Consider the following 25,052-nt stretch of genomic DNA (forward strand, 5'->3'; position numbering starts at 1 on the left):
GAGACAATAAGCCTTGTGCTGGCTTCTTCAGTAGGAGTAGGCTATGTGCCGGTACGAGGATATCTAGTTATCGATTTAAAATCCTAGTCAGGAAGGGCAACCGGTCGTAAAACTATGGTGTATGATCTAAGAGGCGGGGTGTGCAAAAAAGCCAGCATTAAGTAAGGGCTGTTGATGGAGGGGAGTTAAACCTTGTGCAGGCTCCTTCATCAGGAGAAGCCTACATTCCGGCACCGCGCAGGCTCTTTCGATAGGAGTGTGCTATATGCTGACACTGTGTGTGTTTTAACCTCTCCGTACAATCATGATATTTTACGTTAGGAACTTACATAGGCTAAATGCTACACATTCCGTGGCAGAGCCGGGAATCGAACTCGGACCTCCGGGGGGTAGCAGCTAATCACACTAACTACTACACCACAGAGGAGGACTATTTCAGTTTTACAGAACAGAATATTTAGAACCTTAATTGGTACTGTATTTTAACCTCTCCGTACAGAGCTTACATGGACTGAATGCTACTCAGCTAAGAAGACGTTCGTGAGTTACAAGTCGCTTATCAGCACACCGTGTCTTCGTTCAAGGTTACTACTACAGCCGGAAGATACGTGTACAATTTCAGCTAACACATGCATTCCGCGGCTCGCTCAGAATGACTGCGTCGATACAACTTCAAAGACTGTAGAACAAAAAAATGTAACCCATAGCCTACAGTTTAGTTTAGTGTGCATGCCTCTCACCCGGTAGTCTCGGGTTCGATTCTCTTGGGATTAAACATATGTTTTACAGAGTTTAAATCGCAAGAATTTGTTGAGTTGCCTTTCCTGACGCAAAACTAGCAGTATCTAGCCTTTTACATCATACACTATTGTTTTCGACCGGTAGCCCTTCCTGACGTCAAAGAACTCGGATTAAGAATCTGTTTTGTTTTAAGACTAGTTGCCCTTCCTGACGCAAAACTGGTAGTATCTAAGCTCTTACATCATACATAATTGTTTTCGACCGGTTGCCCTTCCTGACGTCAAGTAACTCGGATTAAGAATCTGTTTTACAACTTCTAACACGAGAATCGGGGATTTACAGCTAGATGCTCTTCTTAGATTTTATATCGCTGTATCACTACAGCCGGATGCCCTTCCTGACGCAAAACTAAGATTTTAAATCGCAAGAATTTGTTGAGTTGCCCTTCCTGACGCAAAATTGGCAGTATCTAGCCTCTTACATCATACACTATTGTTTTCGACCGGTTGCCCTTCCTGACGTCAAAGAACTAGGATTAAGAATCTGTTTTACAACTTCTAACACGAGAATCGGGGATTTACAGCTAGATGCTCTTCTTAGATTTTAAATCGCAGTATCACGAACTATTGTTTTACAGCCGGATGCCCTTCCTGACGCAAAACTAAGATTTTAAATCGCAAGAATTTGTTGAGTTGCCCTTCCTGACGCAAAACTGGTAGTATCTAAGCTCTTACATCATACACTATTGTTTTCGACCGGTTGCCCTTCCTGACGTCAAAGAACTCGGATTAAGAACCTGTTTTACAACTTCTAACACGAGAATCGGGGATTTACAGCTAGATGCTCTTCTTAGATTTTAAATTCGCTGTATCACGAACTATTGTTTTACAGGAGAATGCCCTTCCTGACTAAGATTTTAAACCGCAAGAATTTGTTTTAAGACTAGTTGCCCTTCCTGACGCAAAACTAGCAGTATCTAGCTGTTTTACAACTTCTAACATGAGAATCGGGGATTTACAGCTAGATGCTCCCCGGATGCCCTTCTCGTCGGCATAAGTTGCCAGGATTTGAATCGCGGTATCCATCATTGTGTCTGACTTGCAAGCTCACGCATACTTTTTTTTTTGCTGAGATATCATGCTACTTCCGTTCGCTAGCTAGAGCGGAAACTCGCAGTACTGCGTCTATTTCATCTTACAACTTGGAGGAGACAACATGTGTACATATAATTTATGATCTTTCACCCCCCTTAAAAAACATGTAAGTATGTAGTATCTGGGAACATTCTTATCCGTGTGTGTATCAGTGTTGCAATTACTAAGCGAGTGAGCCGAGCGAGTTGGCTACGCAGTGTGCTTTCTTGATTTTCGTATGAGTGTATTCGCAATTACTAAGCGTCTGAGCAGTGCGATGAACGAGTTAGCTACGCGGTATAGATTTTTTTATTTATTTTCGTACTAAGCAAATCATTTGAAGTGTTAGCTATGCGATATGTGCACAGTGTGTTTTTTGATTTTCATACTAGGCGAGATAGCTATGCGATATGTGAATAGTGTGTGTTAATCATTGAAGTTGTACTGAACACATCAAACAATGTTCTTACAGTGTTCGATTCTAGGCTTGCTATGTTTCAATCTAATTTTCTTAGAACAAAGGTATCCCCTAACATGTTGTATCGGATCACATGTTAAGGTTAACGACATCGAGTGCAGTGTTCGATTCTAGTCTTGTTAGTTTCAATCTAATTTTCTTAGAACAAAGGTATCCCCTAACATGTTGTACAGTGTTCGGTTCTTAGGACAAAGGTATCCCCGAACATGTTGTATCGGATCACATGTTAAGGTTAACGACATCGAGTGCAGTGTTCGATTCTAGTCTTGTTAGTTTCAATCTAATTTTCTTAGAACAAAGGTATCCCCTAACATGTTGTACAGTGTTCGGTTCTACTTGTTTAGTGATCTGAACACATCAATCAATGTTCTGATTACATGTTGCATCGAGTGCAGTGTTCAATTCTAGTCTTGTTATGTTTCAATCTGATCTTCTTAGAACAAAGGTATCCCCTAACATGTTGTACAGTGTTCGGTTCTACTTGTTTAGTGATCTGAACACATCAATCAATGTTCTGATTACATGTTGTATCGAGTGCTGTGTTCAATTCTAGTCTTGTTATGTTTCAATCTGATCTTCTTAGAACAAAGGTATCCCCTAACATGTTGTACAGTGTTCGGTTCTACTTGTTTAGTGATCTGAACACATCAATCAATGTTCTGATTACATGTTGTATCGAGTGCTGTTTTCAATTCTAGTCTTGTTATGTTTCAATCTGATCTTCTTAGAACAAAGGTATCCCCTAACATGTTGTACAGTGTTCGGTTCTACTTGTTTAGTGATCTGAACACATCAATCATTGTTCTGATCATATGTAACGACATCGAGTGCAGTGTTCAATTCTAGTCTTGTTATGTTTCAATCTGATCTTCTTAGAACAAAGGTATCCCCTAACATGCTGTACAGCGTTCGATTCTACTTATGTAGTGTTCTGAACACACCAGACAATGTTTTAATCACATGTTGTATCGAGTACAGTGTTCGATTCTACTTATTTTGTGTTCTGAACACATCAATCAATGTTCTGATCACATGTTGTATCGAGTACTGGCTGTCTCATAAGGAGCTATGTATAGCCGCCATCTTGCATCCGCCATCTTGCGCAAGCATTCTTAGGGCGTCTCTAGCCATCTTGTGCAAGGATCCTTAAGCCACCTCATAAGAGCAACCACCATCTCGCGCAAGCATCCCTAGGGTGTCTCATAAGGAGCCTTGTATAACCGCCATCTTGCGCAAGCATACCAAGGGCGTCTATGTATAGCGATCATCTTGCATAAGCACCTTTAAGGAGTCATGTATAGCCACAATCTTGTGCAATTAGCGTCGAGAGATGGCTGCTGTAGAATTTTTCTTTTTAAATTATCCACCACCATTTTTCAACTAAAGAGTGTAGCACTGAGGTTTGCGATGTAAGATGGCGGATGACAGCTGCGCGTGAGTTTGTAAAGCACGTGGAATTTGCCGCCACCACATAGATAGCAGCACGGTGCTCAAAGATGGCGGATGACAGCTAACAGAACTTTTCAAATTACCCGCTACTACAGAGAGCAGCACGGTGCTCTGTTCATTAAAAGATGGCGGATGACAGCTAACGAAATTGCCCCGCATGAGGGCAGCACGGTGCTCTGTTCATTAAAGATGTCGGATGACAGCTAACGAAATTGCCCGCATGATAGCAGCATAGTGCTCTGTTGGTTAAAGATGGCGGGTGACAGCTGTCAAAAGAGCATGTGGCTTTGTTTCCAAACAAGAGCACGTGGAATTTACCGCCACAACAAAGAGGGCAGCACTGTAGTCTGTTGCTTAAAGATGGCGGATGATGGCTGTCAAAAAAAGCGCGTGGGTTTGTAAAGCATGTAGAATTTGCCGCCACCACATAGAGGGTAGCACGGTGCTCAAAGATAGCTGCTGTCAAAATGCATTTTTCAAATTATCCGCCGCCACATTTCAAAGGTATCTAGCTAAAGATGGCAGCACGGTGCTCTCTTGATTAAAGATGGCGGATGATAGCTAACAGAACTTTTCAAATTGCCCGCTACTACATGTCATAAAGAGGGCAGCACGGTGTTCTGTGGATTAAAGATGGCGGATGACAACTGACGAAATTGCCCGCAGCACGGTGCTCTGTTGATTAAAGATGGCGGATGACAGCTGTCAAAAAAGCACATGGCTTTGTTTCCAAACAAGAGCACGTGGAATTTGCCGCCACCGGGCAGCACTGTTCTCTCTGGATTAAAGATGGCGGATGACAGCTGTCAGAAAAGCATATATGTTTGTAAAGCACGTGGAATTTACCGCCACCACATTTCAAAGGTAAGTAGCTAAATAGGGCAGCACGGTGATTAAAGATGGCGGTTGACAGCTGTCAAAAAAGCATGTTGATTTGTTTCCAAACAAGAGCACGTGGAATTTGCCGCTACCGGGCAGCACTGTTCTCTCTGGATTAAAGATGGCGGATGACAGCTGTCAGAAAATCGCATGGGTTTGTAAAGCACGTGGAATTTACCGCCACCACATTTCAAAGGTAAGTAGCTAAAGAGGGCAGCACGGTGCTCAAAGATGGCTGCTGTCAAAAAGCATTTTTCAAATTATCCGCCACCACATTTCAAAGGTAAGTAGCTAAAGAGAGCAGCACTGTGCTCTATAGATTAAAGATGGCGGATGACAGCTGCACGTGGCTTTGTTTACCTCGAGCTAGTTAGGTTAATTTGGTAGCACTAAGGTTTAGACCCGTCAAGATAGCAGCACTGCGGATGACAGGTGACGAATTTGCAGCTACTGCGATAAAGAGGGCAGCACAGTGCTCTCTGGATTAAAGATGGCGGATGACAGCTGTCAAAAAAGCACGTGGCTGTCAAAAAAACACGTGGATTTGTTTATCTCGCGCTAGTTAGGTTAAGTTGGTAGCACTAAGGTTTAGGCCCGTCAAGATGGCAGTACTGAGGTTAGCGATGCGTTGTTGTCTGTCAAAAAGCACGTGGCTGTCAAAAAACACGTGGCTTTGTTTACCTCGCACTAGTTAGGTTAAGTGACAGCTGTCAAAAAAGCACGTGGCTGTCAAAAAGCACGTGGCTTTGTTTACCTCGCGCTAGTTAGGTTAAGTTGGCACTACTGAGGTTTAGGCCCGTCAAGATGGCAGCAGTGAGGTTAGCGATGCGTTGTTGTCGATGACAGCTGTCAAAAAGCACGTGGCTTTGTTTACAAATTCAAATCTCCCGCCAAAATTCAAATTTCCCGCGCCGCGGGCGGAGGAGGAGGCCGCCGAACTCTCCCATTATACTACTTTTCTCATATGACCTCTCTTCGTCATGTTTTGTTTTCTTCCAACCCCGACGGTGTTACGTTTGCGAGGCCGAGGGATTATTTCATTTTCACGACCTGCGTGGCCCTTGTCTTTCATTTGCCGATACCTTCATTCTCCGCAGTGTCAGTCCTTTCCCATTTTCTTTCCGAATATTGTTAATGGAGGATGGTTGTACAGTTCTATTTCCTCTAACAATAATCACAATATATTTTGTACAAAGCCACTTAGTGCAAGTTACAAATGCACTATTTTCTTCTCTTTTCTACTCGTGTTTTGTCCCTCCTGTCTTCCACATACTGTACCCGGGTCAGATGGGCAATAGGCAACATGATTTGATATTATAAGATCAGGATTACGAGAACATTGAAATACACAATGGAAGTCAGTTGGGTGGACGGAAAGATTTCAACATTTTCAGAAATAAACGCGACAAGCTGGAGCCAGTAGATTTAGGCCTGTATAATGGGTGGTGTACTTCCATGTCGAAAGTTAAGAGGATTACTCGAGTGAGAGGTACACGAGATAGCCGATCCATTAGTTACGAAATTAGAAAGGGAGAAATTTAACACAAATGGGTTGATTGCTACAGAGAAGTGACGGAGAGTTATTCCTGAACAAGGCTGCTCGCCATACGTCACAAATACTGAGAAGTGTCGCACGAAATTCCCGTGCCTCCAGGCAAATTTGTTGTCAAGTTGTCGAGGAGAAATATTTAAACAACCCGCTGCAGTTTTAGCCAATGACATAATTTCTAAAATTCCCACAGATGCACCAACATGACAAAATAAAATGTGAACTCCAGTTATCTTCTGTATTAATTATAATTAAAATATTCCAACCACTGAATTGAACATGTGGGAACTTTTAGATGTCATTCCCTTGTTAATTGTTTGCAAGTTTAATAAATTAAGATATAGAAGTCTAGGAATAGGTCCCCGCTGGATCGCTATTTACATGAAAATACCATGCTCACATGGACGCCGACTTAGCGCGCGAAAAGAGGAGGACAGAAATCCAGTAATATATTCGTAATCTACGATAGATGTGGGATAAGAATACGACACGGAAATGTTTATCGCCGGTTTATTAAATGGCATAAGAATACGACACGGAAATGTCTATCGCCAGTTTATTAAATGGGATAAGGTAAGTCATCCAAATCAGCTTGCAAGTGCCGATTTATGTAAATCAACACCCCTCTCTCTGGAATAACCCCTGATGACCCCCCCGGGAAGGCCCAGCATGCATAAATACGATGGACTGGAACCTCACGGATCGAGGACGAGCTCGACTGCGCTAGTGGAAGGATGTATTCCTCTCACTCGCTCTCTCTCTCTCTCCTCGCCAGGCGATCTGTACTTTCGCTGTACTAGTTAGGCAGCTGTACTTGTTAGTACACCTCCGAAAGTGCACCGTCTACTGTGTACTTTTAAGTACGCAGTACGAGCTTGTCAGGAAGCACTTCATAGTGCTATTTCTCTTTCAGGTTTTTATTTCAGGGCGCAACAGGTATGATGGAACTACGAGACGACCTACCAGAAGACTACAGGGAAGCAGTGGCGGATATCTTTCAGTGGGTTGACCATAGGGCCGTCTCACTCAACGTGCTCCTCCCTGCTCTACTGGTGCAGTATTGACCGGGACACGACCCCAACAGGGAGGCCTACCTCATCGTCGACCTTCTCACCAGGCTAGAGTGGGCCCCCGGGAAAGACCTCTTAACCGACCTCGTCGAGAACATCCTGAACTGGGCGATAACCATTCGTCCCAGGGGCCCACGCCAGATCAGCCGCTACGAGAGGAGCTTTTCTACTTACTTTCAGGTCACCCGACTACCAGGATTGAGAAGCTGCCCTACCGGCACAGGCAGTCATGAGACAGCCACCCAGACGTCACAGGGGACGTCTACAAATGGGACGCAGACAGCCAGGGGGCAGAGGCACAAGCAGGTGGGAACGGACCCACGCTTCTTGGCTCCTCTGGAGCAGAGGACCGAGGACGACGACGGCGCTCCCGAGCGCTGCGACGGTGCGACCCAGGTTGATTTGCTGTACTTCACAAAGTACACGCAGAGCAACAAGGCCGCTAACCACGAACGTCCACCATTTGCTCGGGCCACTCAGGGAAAGCCCACCTCCCGGGCGCATACCAGGAATGCGACCCGAACGGTGGAATACGGCACGGACGCGGACGCCCCCGGGCGTTCAGAGGCTGCAAACCAGGCCCGGCAAGCTAGCACCTCGTTTACGATGCAGACATCCATATGCGCCCTACAGGACAGGGATCGCACAGAGATGCCAGCAACGAGCAACGCCGCCGCCAGCCAGGAGGAGGGAGAAGACGGCGACGCAGTGGGGCCACCCGCTGCCCCGTGGTCCGTGAGGAGGGCCACTAGGAAGAGGCCTCTTCCCTTGCCGAGAAGAGACCCCGGGAAGGAGACGCCGCCCCATGACCAGGAGGAAGAAGAAGACGACGGCCCACCTTGAGAGGGCCCCCCAGCCGCAACCTAGGACTGCTCCCAGGACAGCAGTCGACCGAGGAGGTAATCAGGAAAGGACCTCAGCGGGTAGCGCCAATCAGGTGAGACTTAAACGTCCCCCTCAACAGCTCTTGCAGTGCTTCTGCTGTCTGAGGTGGGGCCATCGGCAGGTCAGCTGTGGGCTCCAAGTGAGGTGCAACCGCTGTGGTGGTGATCATCGTTACACGGTCTGCGCTACACTTATGGAGGCGCCGGTGTGCGCCAACTGCGCCGGGGGCCACCCGACCTCCCATCGCGGTTGCCCTGTATACCGGGCCATGGCGCGGGCAGAGAGGAAAGTGGCCCGGCGCCATGTTCCGCATCCATCCAGCAGGCCTCCGCCTCGGCGGGCTTGGCCTCATTCTCCGGGATCAGAGACTGGGTACGAGGGACCCCAAGGATGTCGGGCAGTGCGACAAGCCCTAGTGGCTATCGCCGTATGGCTTGGCAGCCGGAAAGGCCCGCGCTACTCACAGCAGTGCCCAAAAAGACTGATCGCCTGAATAACTGGAGTGGCGTGGAATAGGTTTTTGACTTGTGCATGATACCTAATCCCAAATAACGCAATTACCTGGACCTCTCCAGAACCACATCCTTGCATGTGCTATCTACAAAATGTGAGGTTTTACATGTAGGCATCTTTCTATTTCCGCCTATGTGGTTTTGTCCTGGCCCTTATTAGCCGATTACACCACTATTGATACCCACCACCATATCTGGCCTGGTAGCATGCTGAGCATGGGGACAGGCAGATACTCCTGTAGTATCGCACTTCCATTCCTCCCTGCTATCTTTCTCTTCTTAGAACTAATAGCATGTCGGAGGCCATGTAGTTTGAATCGATGGTCACGCGGGGGGGGGGGGAAGCGGGCTTCGGTGGCCCCCCCGAAAAAACCTCACGGGTCACTTTAACTCAGTACCTCGAGACACTTTAAGTCAGTCAGTTAGAGCCGCAAGAACGTGGAGACGGTTCCGCACCGAAAGTACGTGAGCCAGTATGGAAGTGGAGATGGGTAGTGATATTATTCGTAGTGCTGAGTGTTAATATCAGTTTAACTTTTATGATGAATCTTATATACTTATAAAGGTTCAGTGATTTAAAATAAATTATCGACAAAGGCTGATAGCGCATTATGAAGGCAGTGTGCGTTGCCTGAATTAATAAGTTTCAAGATAGACGGTTAAAACATTTCTCGGAGCAAGAAAATGACTAAGCGTGGCTAACACTTGACGGCCGAGGAATATTTCGGGAAATGCCGGTTGACAACCGCGATACGTGCCGGGTCGAATTAAACAACACATCGTCGTAAGTGTCAAGGCTTATGGTTCGGGCATAAGCGAAGACAAGAATTGTGATAGTGTAATGAGTAATAGGTACCTATCATTGTTTTGATATGTAAATTACTGTAAATTCATAATTAAGGTGTTGGTAATGGATAATCACCCAGGTGTGGTTTTCATTAATATTATGAAGTCCAGCAAGATGAACGAGTAGACGAAGATGGGGCCATGGGGCTTCTCAATCGCCACGAGACACTGGAATTCTACAGAGGAATGAGTACACAGATTTAATTTATTTTGGGGATGTTATAGCGATGAGACCGGGATATGTGTAAACTAATGATGGTTACTTAACGTAACGCATAGATCGCTTCACGAATCCTTGATATTATCAAGATAGACGGATAAACTAATTTACATTAACATAATTATGGGTTAGACTAATTATTTGATTATTTGCTTGTTTTACATAATGTAAAAATGGGTTATATCTTTCAATTAATGCAAGCTGTTTGTAAATACATTGATTTGAGTTAATTTAAAGTGTTAGGATTTTCTTTATGCTAGCCCAGTTTATTGAGATTATTTGTACTGTAGTTATGCATATTTGTTACCAGAAATCCAGATATATGAAAGTGCCAGGGTGTTTAATTATGTGGTTGCGTACTGAAGGTCATAAGAAATAATAATAATATTGCTTTGAGAATTTACAAGTTAAAGTAATTTAAGTGTGGAGAAATATATGGCACGTGGAAGCCTTTAATTCAAGCAGTAAATTTGATTTTAATATTATTTGTTGAAATAATGATTTTGGACTCCATAATAATCAAATAATTTGTTTAGAAGCCACAGAAGCACTAATATATGATGGTCACGTTATGTTGAAGGCCCAGTGTGGGCTAATCCCATTTTTTTCGGAAGTTGAGCGGGACACAAATCCCTCATGAGATAAATTTAAGTCATGCTGATGCTGATGATAAAAATAGATGAATCCCGAGGCTTACGTCGGTGTTATATGCCGATTCCAGTGTTATGAGGGGCAGATGAGTCCACGCACCGAGGATTACTAAATAAGATGTTTGAAGAGTTCCGGTGTAATAAATGGACTTCAAATGAGAAGGAAATAATAATTTAGCACTCGCGGGTACTGGATGGAGATTCCCAGCCGCGAGGTGTCATGGGATTTGAGACTTGTCTTGGGATAGCATGGTGTTCCTATAAGTTAATAACAGTACGAAATTAAGTAAGGTTGCGGTTCGAAGACCGGTATGGTGTCCCGACCGATGTGAAATCGGATCTTGGTTGTTCATGTGGGATTTGACAGATGTGACTAAATTATAAGAATTGAACGTTAAAATTTAAAAGGTAATAATAATAATAATAATAATAATAATAATAATAATAATAATAATAATAATAATAATAATAATAATAATAATAATATTCCAAGTGATTTGGGATTTAACTGATCGCTTAGTGCCCAAACAGGATCGGAACCGTGAAGGTTACGGATTAATAATAATAATGGTTAACTGCTGTGAAACAACTAATAATAATAATAATAATAATAATAATAATAATAATAATAATAATAATAATAATTTGAAGAAGCGTAAGAAGAAGAGTTTAGAATATTATTTCTGAGAATAATAATAATAATAATAATAATAATAATAATAATAATAATAATAATAATAATGTGGAAGTGAAATTAAAATATTAAATAGATGTTGATTGAGTGTTACGAAAATGATGATCTACATTAATAATAGTAATAATATTTTTTATAACACTAATAATTCATTTGTGCAGATTAATTACGAGGAAACATGGGCCTTCATTTGAAACTTCGAGGAATGTTAGCATATAATAATCCCGGGTGATACATGATAATAATCAAAATAAATTATAATAATCGAAATAATGTTAATATAATTATCATAGGGAAATATAATAGGGACAGTCCTCGTGTGTCGGATTGGTCGGTACCATAATTTGTACTCCACATTGGAGATCATTGGAACTATGTGCGAAATAACCCATGGACGGCACATATCATATTTATGCGAGCATAACAAATAATTATATAACCTTCCTGTACGTTATTGTCGTATTCATAAATGTAAATATTGAGTTAAGCTTCGAGTTGACAAGTTATTTCTGGCATGTTCGTAAATCTGGTTATGTAGGCTAGGGTTCGTCCGTCCAATTAGTTCCCGTTTTAGATACGATAACATTTCCACGGTGGGAATCCGGCCTACCTGAATGTAAATACCCGGAGGTGACTCATCCCAAGGAACGTGGAGATGATGGTTAATCAAGTTTACTCTCATGCTCACATCTCCGAAATAGGATATCCAGTGGTGAAATGTCCACTCATACGGACGTGAATTCGATCTCCAGGGATCAGCGGGTCAAATTCACCAAATGTTATCCACACTATCAGAGTAGCAATGCGAAACCCAATTTACGTACCGGTATTCTTTTTCAGAATGGAATATGTAAATGGCAATAATTGTCATTACGTAAAAATTTGCGAATTGAAGTTAAATTGCTCCTTATTGCAAATTAAATAGGAAACATTTTTCATATCTTTTTATTGTAGTTAGTCTAGTATGCCCATGGAATTTAAGTTGTCACTTCCCAGTCCTACTGTTGAGTCCTTTAATTTGTGCCTATGAATGAGTTCCTCCTACCTTAATTTTCATGCCCCGTTCATTCCTGTGTTTATTTGTGGGCCTATATTTTATATTGATTCATTTTTGACATCTATTAAGAACCGGACACCACTGAGGTAAATGCTGGACTGGGACTCAGGATGAGCGTGTGCAATACATCATGCGTTTCTTTAACAAAAGAATTAATCATTACATTCAAATACTTATTAACATAAGTATTAAAACAATCCTTACAAATGTTGAGTTCCTTTGGCTCGTCAACCAAGGCACTCATTCCGCAGTTATCTTTAAAACAGGAAGCATTTAAAAAATTCAAAAAAATAATTGTTAAATATGTCTGATATTCTTCTTGATAACATCTGTGCTCGTAGAGGCGCGCGGCTGCGAGCTTGCGTCCGGGAGATAGTAGGTACGAATCCCACTGTCGGCAGCCCTGAAAATGGTATTCCGTGGTTTCCCATTTTCACAACAGGTGAATGCTGAGGCTGTAACCTAATTAAGGCCACGGCCGCTTCCTTCCAACTCCTAGGCCTATCCTATCCCATCGTCACAATAAGACCTATCTATGCCGTTGCGACTTAAAACCCCTAGCAAAAAAAAAGTAAAATGAAAAAAACATCTGTGCGTCCCTATTAGGGAAGGGCAGTTGTGCATCATCACACAGTTTCATAGAAATATGAACATCTTCTAAACGGTATGATTCTTCGTATGATGGCAATTCTTGCTTGCAATCATCATGAGGTGCCTTTTGTTGTGGTACCATACACAACTATTAACCCGACTCAAGAGAGGTAGGGCAAACTTCCCTATTCTCCACTTGAGTAACTTCTGCCTGGTGCATCAAAGTTGCGGGGATGGGCATCCTCTACTCCGGTAGGCCGGTGTAAAAACGATGGCTAAGTTCAGATGGGGACCCAGTCCCACGGGGTATAAGGTGGAATCCATGCCCAGGATTACGGGTGAAGATCTTAGTGGCGGATCCAGCAGAGAAGGAGACCTTCGGAATGGTGGAAAAGGCGGATGAGACAACCCATCCTCACTGGCGTTAATTAGTTGAGGACATAAGACGGGGTGGACTGGACCACTTAGTCGTGGTGAAGACAACCTTTCTAGGAGTAGGATGCTCCAAAATCATTGCCCCCAGTCAGTGGATAGGGTTGAGCGTGGGGTTAACGGCGTCACCTTGTAAAAAGCATTGTTCAGAAGACCTCAACCTAAAACCGGACGAAAATCAAAGAGGACAAAAGCACAGGAAAAGGACACGAGTGAGGAAAGCGGATATAAACATTGCGACGTGGAATGTAAGAACAATGTTGAAACCGGGAAAAATGCAAGAAATAGTTAATGAAACAACAAGATTTGGATACGACTTAGTACCTATGCAGGAAAAAAGATGGAAAGGGCAAGGATGCATTGGAAAGGAAGATTATAACCTCTATTACATTGGGCCGGAAGAAAGAATATGACAGTTCTGTGCGGTATTTATAGTACATGGGAAATTGAAGAAGAGTGTAATAGGATTTGAACCTACCTCACATAGAATATGTAAGCTTCGGATTAAGGGGAAGTTTAGGAACATGACTGTTATATCAGCACTTGCACTAATTGAAGATACGGATGTGGAAAGGAAGGAACAATTTTATGGTGACTTAGTACAAACCGTTGAAGAGGGACCAATATATGGCATGATTATTATTTTATGAGGTTTTAATGCCAAAGTGGGAAAGGAAGAGAGTATGCGACCAATAGCAGGAAAATATACACTGCATGAAAATCAAATGAGAATGGTCTTCATTTGGGACAGTTTGCGACCACGAGTGATCTTATAATTAAAAGCAACTGCTTTGATCATGAGAAAATACATAAAGGAACTTGGAAGATGCCAGGAAGCACAGTAATGGAATGGCGTATGGCTTTTTGTGCGGGGATGTGTCCGAGGACTTCGGCCCGCCAGGTGCAGGTCTTTTGAATTGATGCCCGTAGGCGACCAGAGCGTCGTAATGAGGATGAAATGATGAAGACGACACATACACCCAGTCGCCATGCCAGGGGAATTAACCAATTATGTTTAAAATTCCCGAGGAACCCTAGACCCCTGTGACCAAAGGCCAGCACTCTAACCATTTAGCCATGGAGCCGGACAGGAAGCACAGTGGTAAATCACATAGAGCATGTACTACTGACTGCGAGGCATGTGCCATCCATTATTGACGTAAGGACATGCAGAGGGCCAAACTGTGATTCTGATCATTATTTAGTAAAAGCAATAGTGAGACAAAAGTTGGCAGCCGGATAGAGGAGACAATCTACGGAAAGGAGGAAACGGAATTTGGAAAAACCACAACAACCAGAAGGAAACAATAATTTCAGTAAAAAGTGAGCAATATATACGATTGGACAAGTATCTGGAATAGGGGAAAGGTGAGGAAAAGTTCAAAGGTGCATACAAAATGCGGCACAAGAAACAATGTGTATAGCTAGACAAAAAAAGAATTATTTGGTTTGATACGGGTGTGATGAGGCGATTGGAAGGAAGAATGCAGCAAGAGCAAAAACGTTACAGAGATATACAAGGTCAAATAGGGAAAAGTAAGAGAAATGTACACATGAAGCTAATAACGTCTGTAAGAAGAAGAAAAGAGAAATGCTTAAGAAGAAACTAGAGAGTATAGAGACACAATCGTTGTAGAAGAGGACAAAGGAATTCTATAATGAAATTCATTTTTTTCAGGAAGGGTATAAGCCAAAATTGAATGGCTGTAATAATAAAGAAGGTAAGCTACTATAGAATGAAGAGGAAATGTGTGAGAGATGGATCGAATACTTCCGAGAGCTCCTTAACAAGGAAAGAGAAGAGGTGGAAGGAAGTGAAAGGCATATGGAGCAGAGTGGGCCAGAACCATGGATAAATGCCCCCATATTGAAAGATGTAGAAAATGCTATTGCAAAATTAAATAATCATAAAGTAGCAGGAGAAGACGGAATAACAAGTGAACTGATAAAAAATTTTAGCAAAGAAATGCTACAAGAGATACATGCGGCACAAGAAACAGTGTGTATAGCTAGACAGAAAAGAAATATTTGGTTTGAATCGGGTGTGATGAAGATTTGGAAAGAAGAGCGGATACCTGATAAATGGAATACAGGAATAATTGTCCCAATATATAAGAAGGGAAATAAATACGAATGCACTAAGTATAGGGGAATTACATTACTGAATGTCATATATAAAGTATTTGCAAATACCCTATTAGAATATCTGACTGCATATGCTGCAGAGAGTTTGGATGAATCACAATGTGGCTTCAGGCGAAATAGGAGCACAGTAGATCAAATATTTGTCGTACGTCAAACGATGGACAAATTCTATGAGCATGATATACAGTAGATGTACATATGTTTTTTGTAGATTTTAGACAAGCATTTGACAGTATATACAAGGATAAGCTATATGAATGAATAGAGACAATAGAAATACCCCCAGAAACTGATTTGGATGTTCAGAATCACTTTGGGAGAAGAAAGGGCAAACGTGATGGTGGATGGAAGAATTGGAAATGAGTTTGCTCTTAATACAGGAGTCAGACAAGGTGATGCACTGTCAGCTAATTTGTTTAATCTGCCAATTAACCAAGTCCTCGAAAAAAATATGGATACCGGAAATATTGTATATAAATCTAAACAAATTTGTGAGTATGCAGATGATGTAGATACAATAGGAGTTTGAAAGAAAATGTTTCTTGAAATGGAGGAAGGAGGAAATCGGATAGGATTAGAGGTAAATAACAGTAAATACATGTGTATGCACGTGACTTATTTAGAGGGCAGAAGAAGTCAAGATAATTTGACAATAAATGGGCATACTTTTGAGAATGTACGAAGTTTTGAATATTTGGGATCCATGTTGACAAACAATAATTGAATAAGTGAAGAAATACTTCGTAGTATAATAGCTGGAAACAGGACCTATTATACAAACCTTACATTATATAAACCTCGTCTATTGTCTAAACCTACAGAATTCAAAATATAAAACCCTTATTAGACCTGTAGTGACATATGGCTCAGCAGCCTGGAACCTTTTAGTTGATGATGCAAATAAATTAAGACTATTTGGAAAAAAATATTATCGGCGGATATATTGCTCAAATCAAGACCAGAATGGTTGGAGGATAAGGACGAATGTTGAAGTACAGAACATATTAGACCAGGAGGATATAGTTAGATTTATTAAGCCACAGAGGCTGCGATGGTTTGGCCATGTGGAAAGAATGGAGGAAGGTTTAATGCCAAGAAAAGTAGTTAAATCCCGAATAGATAAAATACGGCGACAAGAACGGCCCCGTAATAGATGGAGCGATGAAGTTAAATCCGAACTCATGGCAATGAATATCCGTCCATGGACCAGCCGCTCAGGATCGAAGTAGATGGCGGACTATCGTAGAAGAGGCCAAGGCCACAGAGGGCTGTAGCGCCGGATAAGTAAGTAAGCAAGCAAGCAAGCAAGCAAGCAAGCAAGCAAGCAAGCAAGTAAGTAAGTAAGTAAGTAAGTAAGTAAGTAAGTAATCATCATGAGATTGCAAACCCATCCTTCTACGTACAGTAGGCTATTGTACTGAGCTAGGTCAAGGTGGTCTTCATCCAAGGAACTGCTACTTTCGTTTCCAGTTGAGGAGTTAATTAAATCAGGATTAACGGTGTCCCCCAAATGAATACTGGATGCCGATTTCTCGAAGTCGTTCTATTTTAACAAGTATGCTGTCAGATCAATCTCACAGTTGGTTTTACCTGAGGGCGAAAGATGTTGATTACAAATTGTGGCCCTGATGGTGGATCTTAATTTGGAGCAATCTGGATTTACGTTATTTCCACCTTTCATCCGCAAGATTGAGAAAAGTTTCTCGACACAATCTTGCGTAAGGCGTCGTGAAAAAGGAAACGAAAAGTTGTACCCTTCTTTCAGTTCATTCCATAATTGTTTAACGCGCATATTTTGAGAAGCCAGCCTTTAATGCCCGGTGGTACACTTCGATTCTTGTTGAGAAATGTCAAATTAGTTAAATATTCTGACAATTCTCGTAGAAAATTCCAGTTTGGAAAAGACTCGTTAAGAGCTCTTCGAAATACCTTAGTGTTATTTACCTGATTTGGATTGAATACATCAAAAGACGTCAACTTTTTCAAGGAAAATTGCTGTTGGTACAGCCAGAGAGGTCATAGTATTCAAGGCCACATTTGTTAATATACCTCGACTTACAGAATAGCTCATAACCTGAGCTGCAAGGCACACCCGCATTCGTAAGAAAAGCGGTAAGATAATATGCTTCTTCTTTAAATTTGATGCAAATCTAGGGTTCATATTTTTATCAATATTAAAAAACTGTGTAATGTAGTCCCAAGAAATGTTTTGTCCCTTATATTCCACATCATACTTTTTAAGGTTATTGCGTACTGACTTAAGCAGGTGTGGTGCATCAAAAATGTGTACACTCTGTCACCATCCAACTCGATGAATGGTTTCTGATCAGATATGTTTAGCAGTCTGTGTAGCATCAAATTGTTTAGCCCCTGATCACTAACTAAAGCCTTGGGTATGAAACTACTTGCCCTAAATTCCGCAGCACATCAAGTACAACACACTTAATTGTCTCACCATTCATAGTATCTTCAGTGAGAAAATATCCCATTATTTGTTTAAAGTTTTTTCTCATTCCTCTTACCATAACTACCCAAAACTTGGTTGGCAATAGTTCTGGACACATCATCATTTATCAGTCTGTAACTTGTGCGCGGACCTACATTGCGCAAATCTTGAAATCATGGGCCGATGACTTTCATGTTAGGCCCTTTAAAGAACAAGCATCACTCAATCAAATCTTGAAATCCTTCAAATACATCTTTCTGAACATCATAATATAAATGACTCTTCAGTGACATCTCACCAATATCCACCGAAACCAGACGCACTTCCAACGGCAACACCTAAGACTTGAGTTTCATCACACTCAGAATGCTATCATTTGTTCCAGGTGATACTGACAGATACTGTAGCCACCTACGAAGTGATCTTACACTCGGCAGAGATAAATGTTTCTGTAGAAATTTATAACAGTTTGTGGACCAATAATAAACAGCTAAAGCAAATGTTTTATCCGATTCATTGTATCGTCTAGCTTTCAGTCTCTTATTCTTAAGCCTCAGTTCGGATAGCATGAGAGGAGACACTTGATCAGCAGTCATGAGATCGCTTTTACTTTCCAAGTTTCGAACTTTTGCTTCATAACTGCCATTTCACTCATCAAGGCACGGATTGTCCTACGCAGACGGCACGAAGTCTTCCATTGTTGCCGCAGTTTCTATTGCAAAAGTTTTATTCTCTTTTCTGACTGTTCTGGAGTCAGCCTCAGAATGCGAGTATTTGGCAGAGGTCCTCTGGCTGTAAGAGAAATTAAAATAAATTAGCGTGTGGATTAAATTATCTATAAAGGGGAAAACGTACTAAGAAAACTTATAACGGCTATTACTACTATTGATGTGTCAGACTGAGGATTTATATAGCAACATAAACTTAGGTCCTTCTCTGTGGTGTAGTGGTTAGTGTGATTAGCTGCAACCCCCAGAGGCCTGGCTTCTGCCACGAAATTTGTAAAGTGGCCGAGGGGTAGAACGGGGTCCACTCAGCCTCCGGATGTCAAATGAGTAGAGGTGGGTTCCATTCCCACCTCTCAATGTCGGGGCTGTACCTTAATTAAGGACACGGCCGATTCCTTCCAATTCCTATGCCTTTCCTATCCCATCGTCGCCGTAAGACATATCTGTGTCGGTGTGACGTGAATCAAATGGCAAAATAGGTTCCCACCTCAGCCATCCTGGTAGTGGTTTTCCGTAACTTCCCATTTCTCCTCCAGGCAAATGCCGGGATGGTACCTAACATAAGGCCACGGCCCTCTTCCTTGTCTACCCTTCCAAAATTTCCATCACCCCCACAAGGCCCCCGTTCAGCATAACAGGTGAAGCCACCGGGGCGAGGTACTGGTCATTCTCCCCTATTGTATCCCCAGACCCAATGTTTCACACTCTAGAACACTTCCCTTGAGGCCGTAGAGGTGGGATCCCTCGCTAATTCCGAGGGAAAACCAACCCTGGAGGGTAAACAGATTAGAAGTAGGAGAACATAAACTTAGTATTACGGACATTTTTTAGGGCACGTAATCTCCGATTATGTTCGGCTTTCCGTTCGTTGTAGCCCTCTTTTCAATGACTTAATCATACTGGTGATTTCAATATTTTCTGTATTACCTCTGAGACACAAGTACTGAAATACATATGACAATGAAAAATGTTAGCAATGGTAAAATTAATAATGTTAAACCGAGCTCGATAGCTGCAGTCGCTTGAGTGCGGCCAGTATCCAGTATTCGGGAGATAGTAGGTTCGAACCCCAATGTCGGCAGCCCTGAAGATGGTTTTCCGTGGTTTTCCATTTTCACACCAGGCAAATGCAGGGCTGTACCTTAATTAAGACCACGGCCGCTTCCTTCCCACTCCTTGCCCTTCCCTGTCCCATCGACGCCGTAAGACCTATCTGTGTCGGTGTGACGTAAAGCAACTAGCAAAAAGAAATATGTTAAAATTGATAATTGTGACACCTCAAGGATGTGACAGGATCTCGGCTAATATTATGTCCAAGGGAACCTTCGTCCCTGCCGAGGTTAATAATGAACCCCTTGTTGCCTTAATTGATTCGAGTAGCGTTGTTAAGTTTATCAATTTTGGTTGGTACTGCCAAATGAAGTCACCTTGTAAACTGCCTGATCTACAGAGTATAAATGTTGAATGTGTTACGGCTGATGGAAAGAAAATGGAAATTTTAGGATCTATTAAGGTTAAACTTAGAACTGGAAAGTTTATCCGGAAAACAATGTGTCTTGTTTCTTCTAATCTTTCATGTAACATGATTCTTGGAACTAACTTTCATTCTAGTGTGGGGCTAGTGCTAGATCTACAAGATAGAAATTATTTCTTCAAATTTGCCCCTAATTATAAATTTGAATTAATTGATGTCCCTTATAAGGCTGTAAATATTTCTGGTGTTGCTAATCCTACTCCAGGGGAGAGTAGTGATGCCAATCAACTAAATCTTAACCATTTGAGTGACAAAAAGGCTGAGCAAATTCGTGCTCATTGTCAACAATTTCCCGAGGTGTTTACCAGCAAACTTGGTCTAACTGATGGCCTAGTGTATGACATTGAGTTGACTGATAACCAACCTGTCAGATCTCCTCCTTATCGACTCTCACCTCAGCGTATGCTGGAAATGAAAAAGATTATTGATCAAATGCTCAAAGAGGGTGTCATTCGACCCTCTACCTCGCCTTATGCTTCTCCGATATTTTTAGCGCCTAAGGCCTCTGTTGGCTTCAGAGCGGTAGTAGACTACCGTTTGCTCAACCGTAAGGTGGTTCTACAGTCTAGACCATTGCCTGATTTGCATACTTGTTTTGGGTGGTTTTTCGGAGCTAAATTTGTTACGGTGCTGGACCTTAACCCGGCTTATTACCATGTGCCTCTGTCTAAGCCGCCCATACCTCTTACACCTTTCATTACTGATTGGATTCTGTATGAATTCTTCAGATTGCCTTTTGGTCTCAGTTGCGGCGCAGCTGTTCTAACTCGTTTACTAGATTCTATCCTCTCAGATGTTAAATTTAAAATCGTATTTATTTACCTTGATGATCTGGGGAATTTTGCGAAATCCTTTGAGGAACGTCTGAACCATGTCCGGGAATTTCTTGAGCGCCTGAGAAAAGCTGGTCTTACTTTTAAGCAATCTAAGGTACGCTTCGCTAAACCTATTTTTTCCATTGCCCGTTTTGTGGGAATGGTCAATTTTTCGTAAGTTTATCCCAAATTTTTGCTGAGGTGGCTCTTCCTCTTAATTATTTGAGGCGGAAGGATGTGAAGTTCTTCTGGGGTCCTTCACAATAAGAAGCTTTTGTGAAATTGCAACTTGCCTTTTCGAATGCTCCTGTTTTTCCATACCTGATTTTAATCGCCGTTTCATAGTTCAGACAGATGCTTCTGGAAAGGCTATAGCCGGTGTACTGCTTCAAGAATATGAGCATGGACGCAGACCTGTAGCCTATGTATCTAGGTTCCTCACAGACCTAGAGAGCAAGTACTGTATATATGAGTCAGAATGCCTCGCCCTGCTGTTCGCCCTTGAAAAGTTTAGGTCGTCCATTGAGCATGTTAACTTTGATCTTGAGACAGATAATCAGTACTGAATCGCCCCAAAAGAACGGGTAGAATTGCCAGATGGACTCTTCGATTCTCTGCTTTCAGTTTCAATGTTAAACACATTAGGGGAACCGAGAATGTCATCGCCGACAGCCTAAATCGAATGTTTGATGGTCGTGAGGCAGTTGAGGAAAATCTAATTCAAGTAATCCTGAATTAATTATCATGCTTGGCGTTAACGTTATTCTTTCTGATCTACCCTTGCTATTTCACGAATTTGTTGATCATCATAAATCTGGTCCCGAATTGAAAGAAATCATTGATAAAATTACAACTGGAAATTCGGTAAAACCTTATTCATTGTCTAAAGGAGTCCTTTGTTGTAAAGGTCGTGATGACCGCCACTTCAAAATTGTTGTTCCTTAAGTTGAGGTACCAATGATATTGAGATATTATCACTCTTCTCACCTAGCTGGTCATTTAGGCATTTTTAGAAACCAACAACGAATTAGGGAAAACTTCATTTGGAAAAGAATGTATCAGGATAACAGGAACATGTTCAGGGGATGTAATCCTTGTGCTATTAGCAAACCTTGCATGAATTCCAAGGTTGGTTTGTTATCTTCTTCTCAGGCGCCTCACCCTATGGAGAGACTAATTATATATTTCGTGGGTCCGTTTCCTCGATCTTCATTTGGAAACACTCACATTTTTGTGTGCGTTGATGCGTTCTCTCGACTTTCTTGGATTATGCCAACTAGATAAACTAATTCACGGACATCTATCAATTGCTTGAATGCTTGGTTTCGGACAATGCCAGTGACTTCACCATTTAAAAGGTACTTATTTTAGTTGTGCATTTCCCATGCCACTACTACTCCGTACTACCCCAACCCATCTTATGCTGAGAGAATAAATAGGAAACTGATATCTGCCTTGATCGCCTACCATCGTGATAATCAGATCAAGTGGGATACTTACTTACACTGGTTGGTTTATGCTTTCAATTCCGCCTTCCATGAATCACACGGCAAAACCCCTATGTCCCTCATGTTTTGCTACACACCATATTTTCCGATCTCCAACCTTCTTCGGATTGAAGATCTTCTGCCTGACCGGTCAAGCCCTTACGATGTTGAGAAAATATGGAATGAAGCCGGAAAGAACTTGTCTATGTCATATAAGAAGATAGGGAAAAGATACAACAAGGGTAGGAACCTACGAAGTTAAAGGTTTGTGATCAAGTTTTCATCAAATATTACCTCATTAGTAAGGCTGTTAACAAGTTTTCAGCCAAACTTGCCCCAGGTATCAGGGGCCTTGAACTATCTTACAGTTGCGCTCACCGGTGTCAATGTTGGTGAGAGACACCGTTGCCAAGCGAATCCGACGGATTCACCTCTCTCAGGTGAAGCCGGGTTAATGTCCAGTGTACCGTTTGCCGTTATTAAGTACATGTACCCACATAGTTCTTTATTCTTTATTATTATTATTATTATTATTATTATTATTATTATTTTTCTCTAGATCACAGTAAACAAATACCAAATTGATCCGTTGAATGAGAAAAATAACAGCGTTCAACTTTAGCCACACACACAAACTTCTACTAACTTTAAAACAAACAGACATAGTTAATATACATACAAAGAAAGAAAAGAACACCACAGATTATAGACCAAGACAAAATGAAAAGAACACCACATAAAAACTTACTGTCCGGCCGAGTCATCAACCCTGGTGAAAAGAAGGCCACCTCCCGATGATGACTCAAACGGCCCTGCCTGTGGAGACCTCCAGAAGGCCCCAAGATCCAACCAGATGACAATGTTTTCCTTCTCACCATTCCATTTCTAAACGTACCCCTTGGAAATGCCATAAAGTCCGTCGGATACTCAGGATATGTGACTCCCTCTGATAGGGTCACCCAGTAGTCATCCTCAGTGTTTTCAAGTCATGTCCCGCCTAAGTATATTTGTCTTGGGCCCTTCCCCACCCCGATTTCTTACGGGTGAGTCCTCCTCACCCTTGTCCCTCTTTCCTTGTCATCTGCACCATCATATCTCTATACCTCTCCTTCACCACCATCCAGCATAAAATTCAGCCTTATTTGTCTTGGGCCCTTCCCCACCCCGACTTCTTACGGGTGAGTCCTCCTCACCCTTGCCCCTCTTTCCTTGCCATCTGCACCATCATATCTCTATACTTCTCCTTCACCACCTTCCAGCATAAAATTCAGCCTTAAATTATCACTTCAAAAAGACCCAGTCCTTACCATTACGACCACCCTTACATAATAAACGACATATAAACAAACAAATGGCCCACGGTCAATTCTCTCTAGGAACCGTTAGCCCTAGAAAGAAGAAACGAAAGGCACAAAGAAAGGCCAGCGCATACTTGAAAATAAACATAGAATACCACATATGCATTTCCGGAGCAAGACTACACCTTCTACCTGATCGTCCTTGTCGACACGGCACATTCCATCGCCGCCATTGTTCTTCTGCTTGACCTACTCCGGATTGTTGAGCCCAGAAAACCTTACCTCACCCGCCGTGTCTGTGTTTACATTTTTTCTCCTGTTGCAACTTCATCCTTGCTTCATCCTTGCTTAACCATGCTTGATCTAATTCAAATACCAATCTATACTCAACATTAAATTTGCCATCTCGTACACAAAACCACAATTTACCAACTCTCACAAATACATATAGACACCTATGTACTACTTCTCTAAAATACCATATAGTTAAGATACACAATTCATAATTTACCTCTACCATCACCTCTTCGCCAATACTATAACTTCACTCTTTAGTAATTTATTACAACAACCACTCTTCTATACTACTCCAGTACCGCATTTCAACATCTCACACAGACTTTATTCCTCTCTTGTTGCAACTTCATCCTTGCTTCATCCTTGCTTAACCATACTTGATCTAATTCAAATACCACACCGTACTCTACATTAAATTTGCCATCCCATTACCATCTTTTCTCCACCTCCACCTTACAGCAATGAATACACCACACATCCCTCCATCTCCTCAATTCCACCACAAATAAATTTACATAATACACAATACATACACCATCACCTCACCCTACTTCTCTAACACCCCATTTCATCATACCACACACACTTCATTATTTACCTCTATCATCACCTCTCAGCCAATACTTTAACTTCCCTCTTTAATATTTGAATACAACAATAAACACACCACCACTTCTTAATTACTTCTCCAGTACCACATTCCAATAAATAACCCTCCACCAACTTCTCATTATACATCCAATTACTACAATCTTCTACCATCACTTCTCCATCACCACATTTAAATCTCCACAATCATTGCCCTGTTCCCTCACCACATTCACGCATTTCATCAATATATAACCATCCACCGACTACGCATTATACATCCAATTACAATATCCCTTCTCCATCATTCAATATCCATACTCTGCCCGTTTAAGCCACGACTAGCGTTTGGAGGCACGCGACCCTCTCAGGGGTGCTCAGTAAGGGATTGACATGTTCCATGATAAAATGGTGTGGATCAAGGAGATGGGCAGATATTCGTAAATAATGAACCATCGAAATCCAAATAAATGGTGGATGATTTATTCCAAAAATAATAATTCCTTCCTTCTCAGAATGATGATTATG

The sequence above is a fragment of the Anabrus simplex genome, chromosome 2, assembly GCF_040414725.1.
Source record: "Anabrus simplex isolate iqAnaSimp1 chromosome 2, ASM4041472v1, whole genome shotgun sequence".
Classification (NCBI taxonomy): domain Eukaryota; kingdom Metazoa; phylum Arthropoda; class Insecta; order Orthoptera; family Tettigoniidae; genus Anabrus; species Anabrus simplex.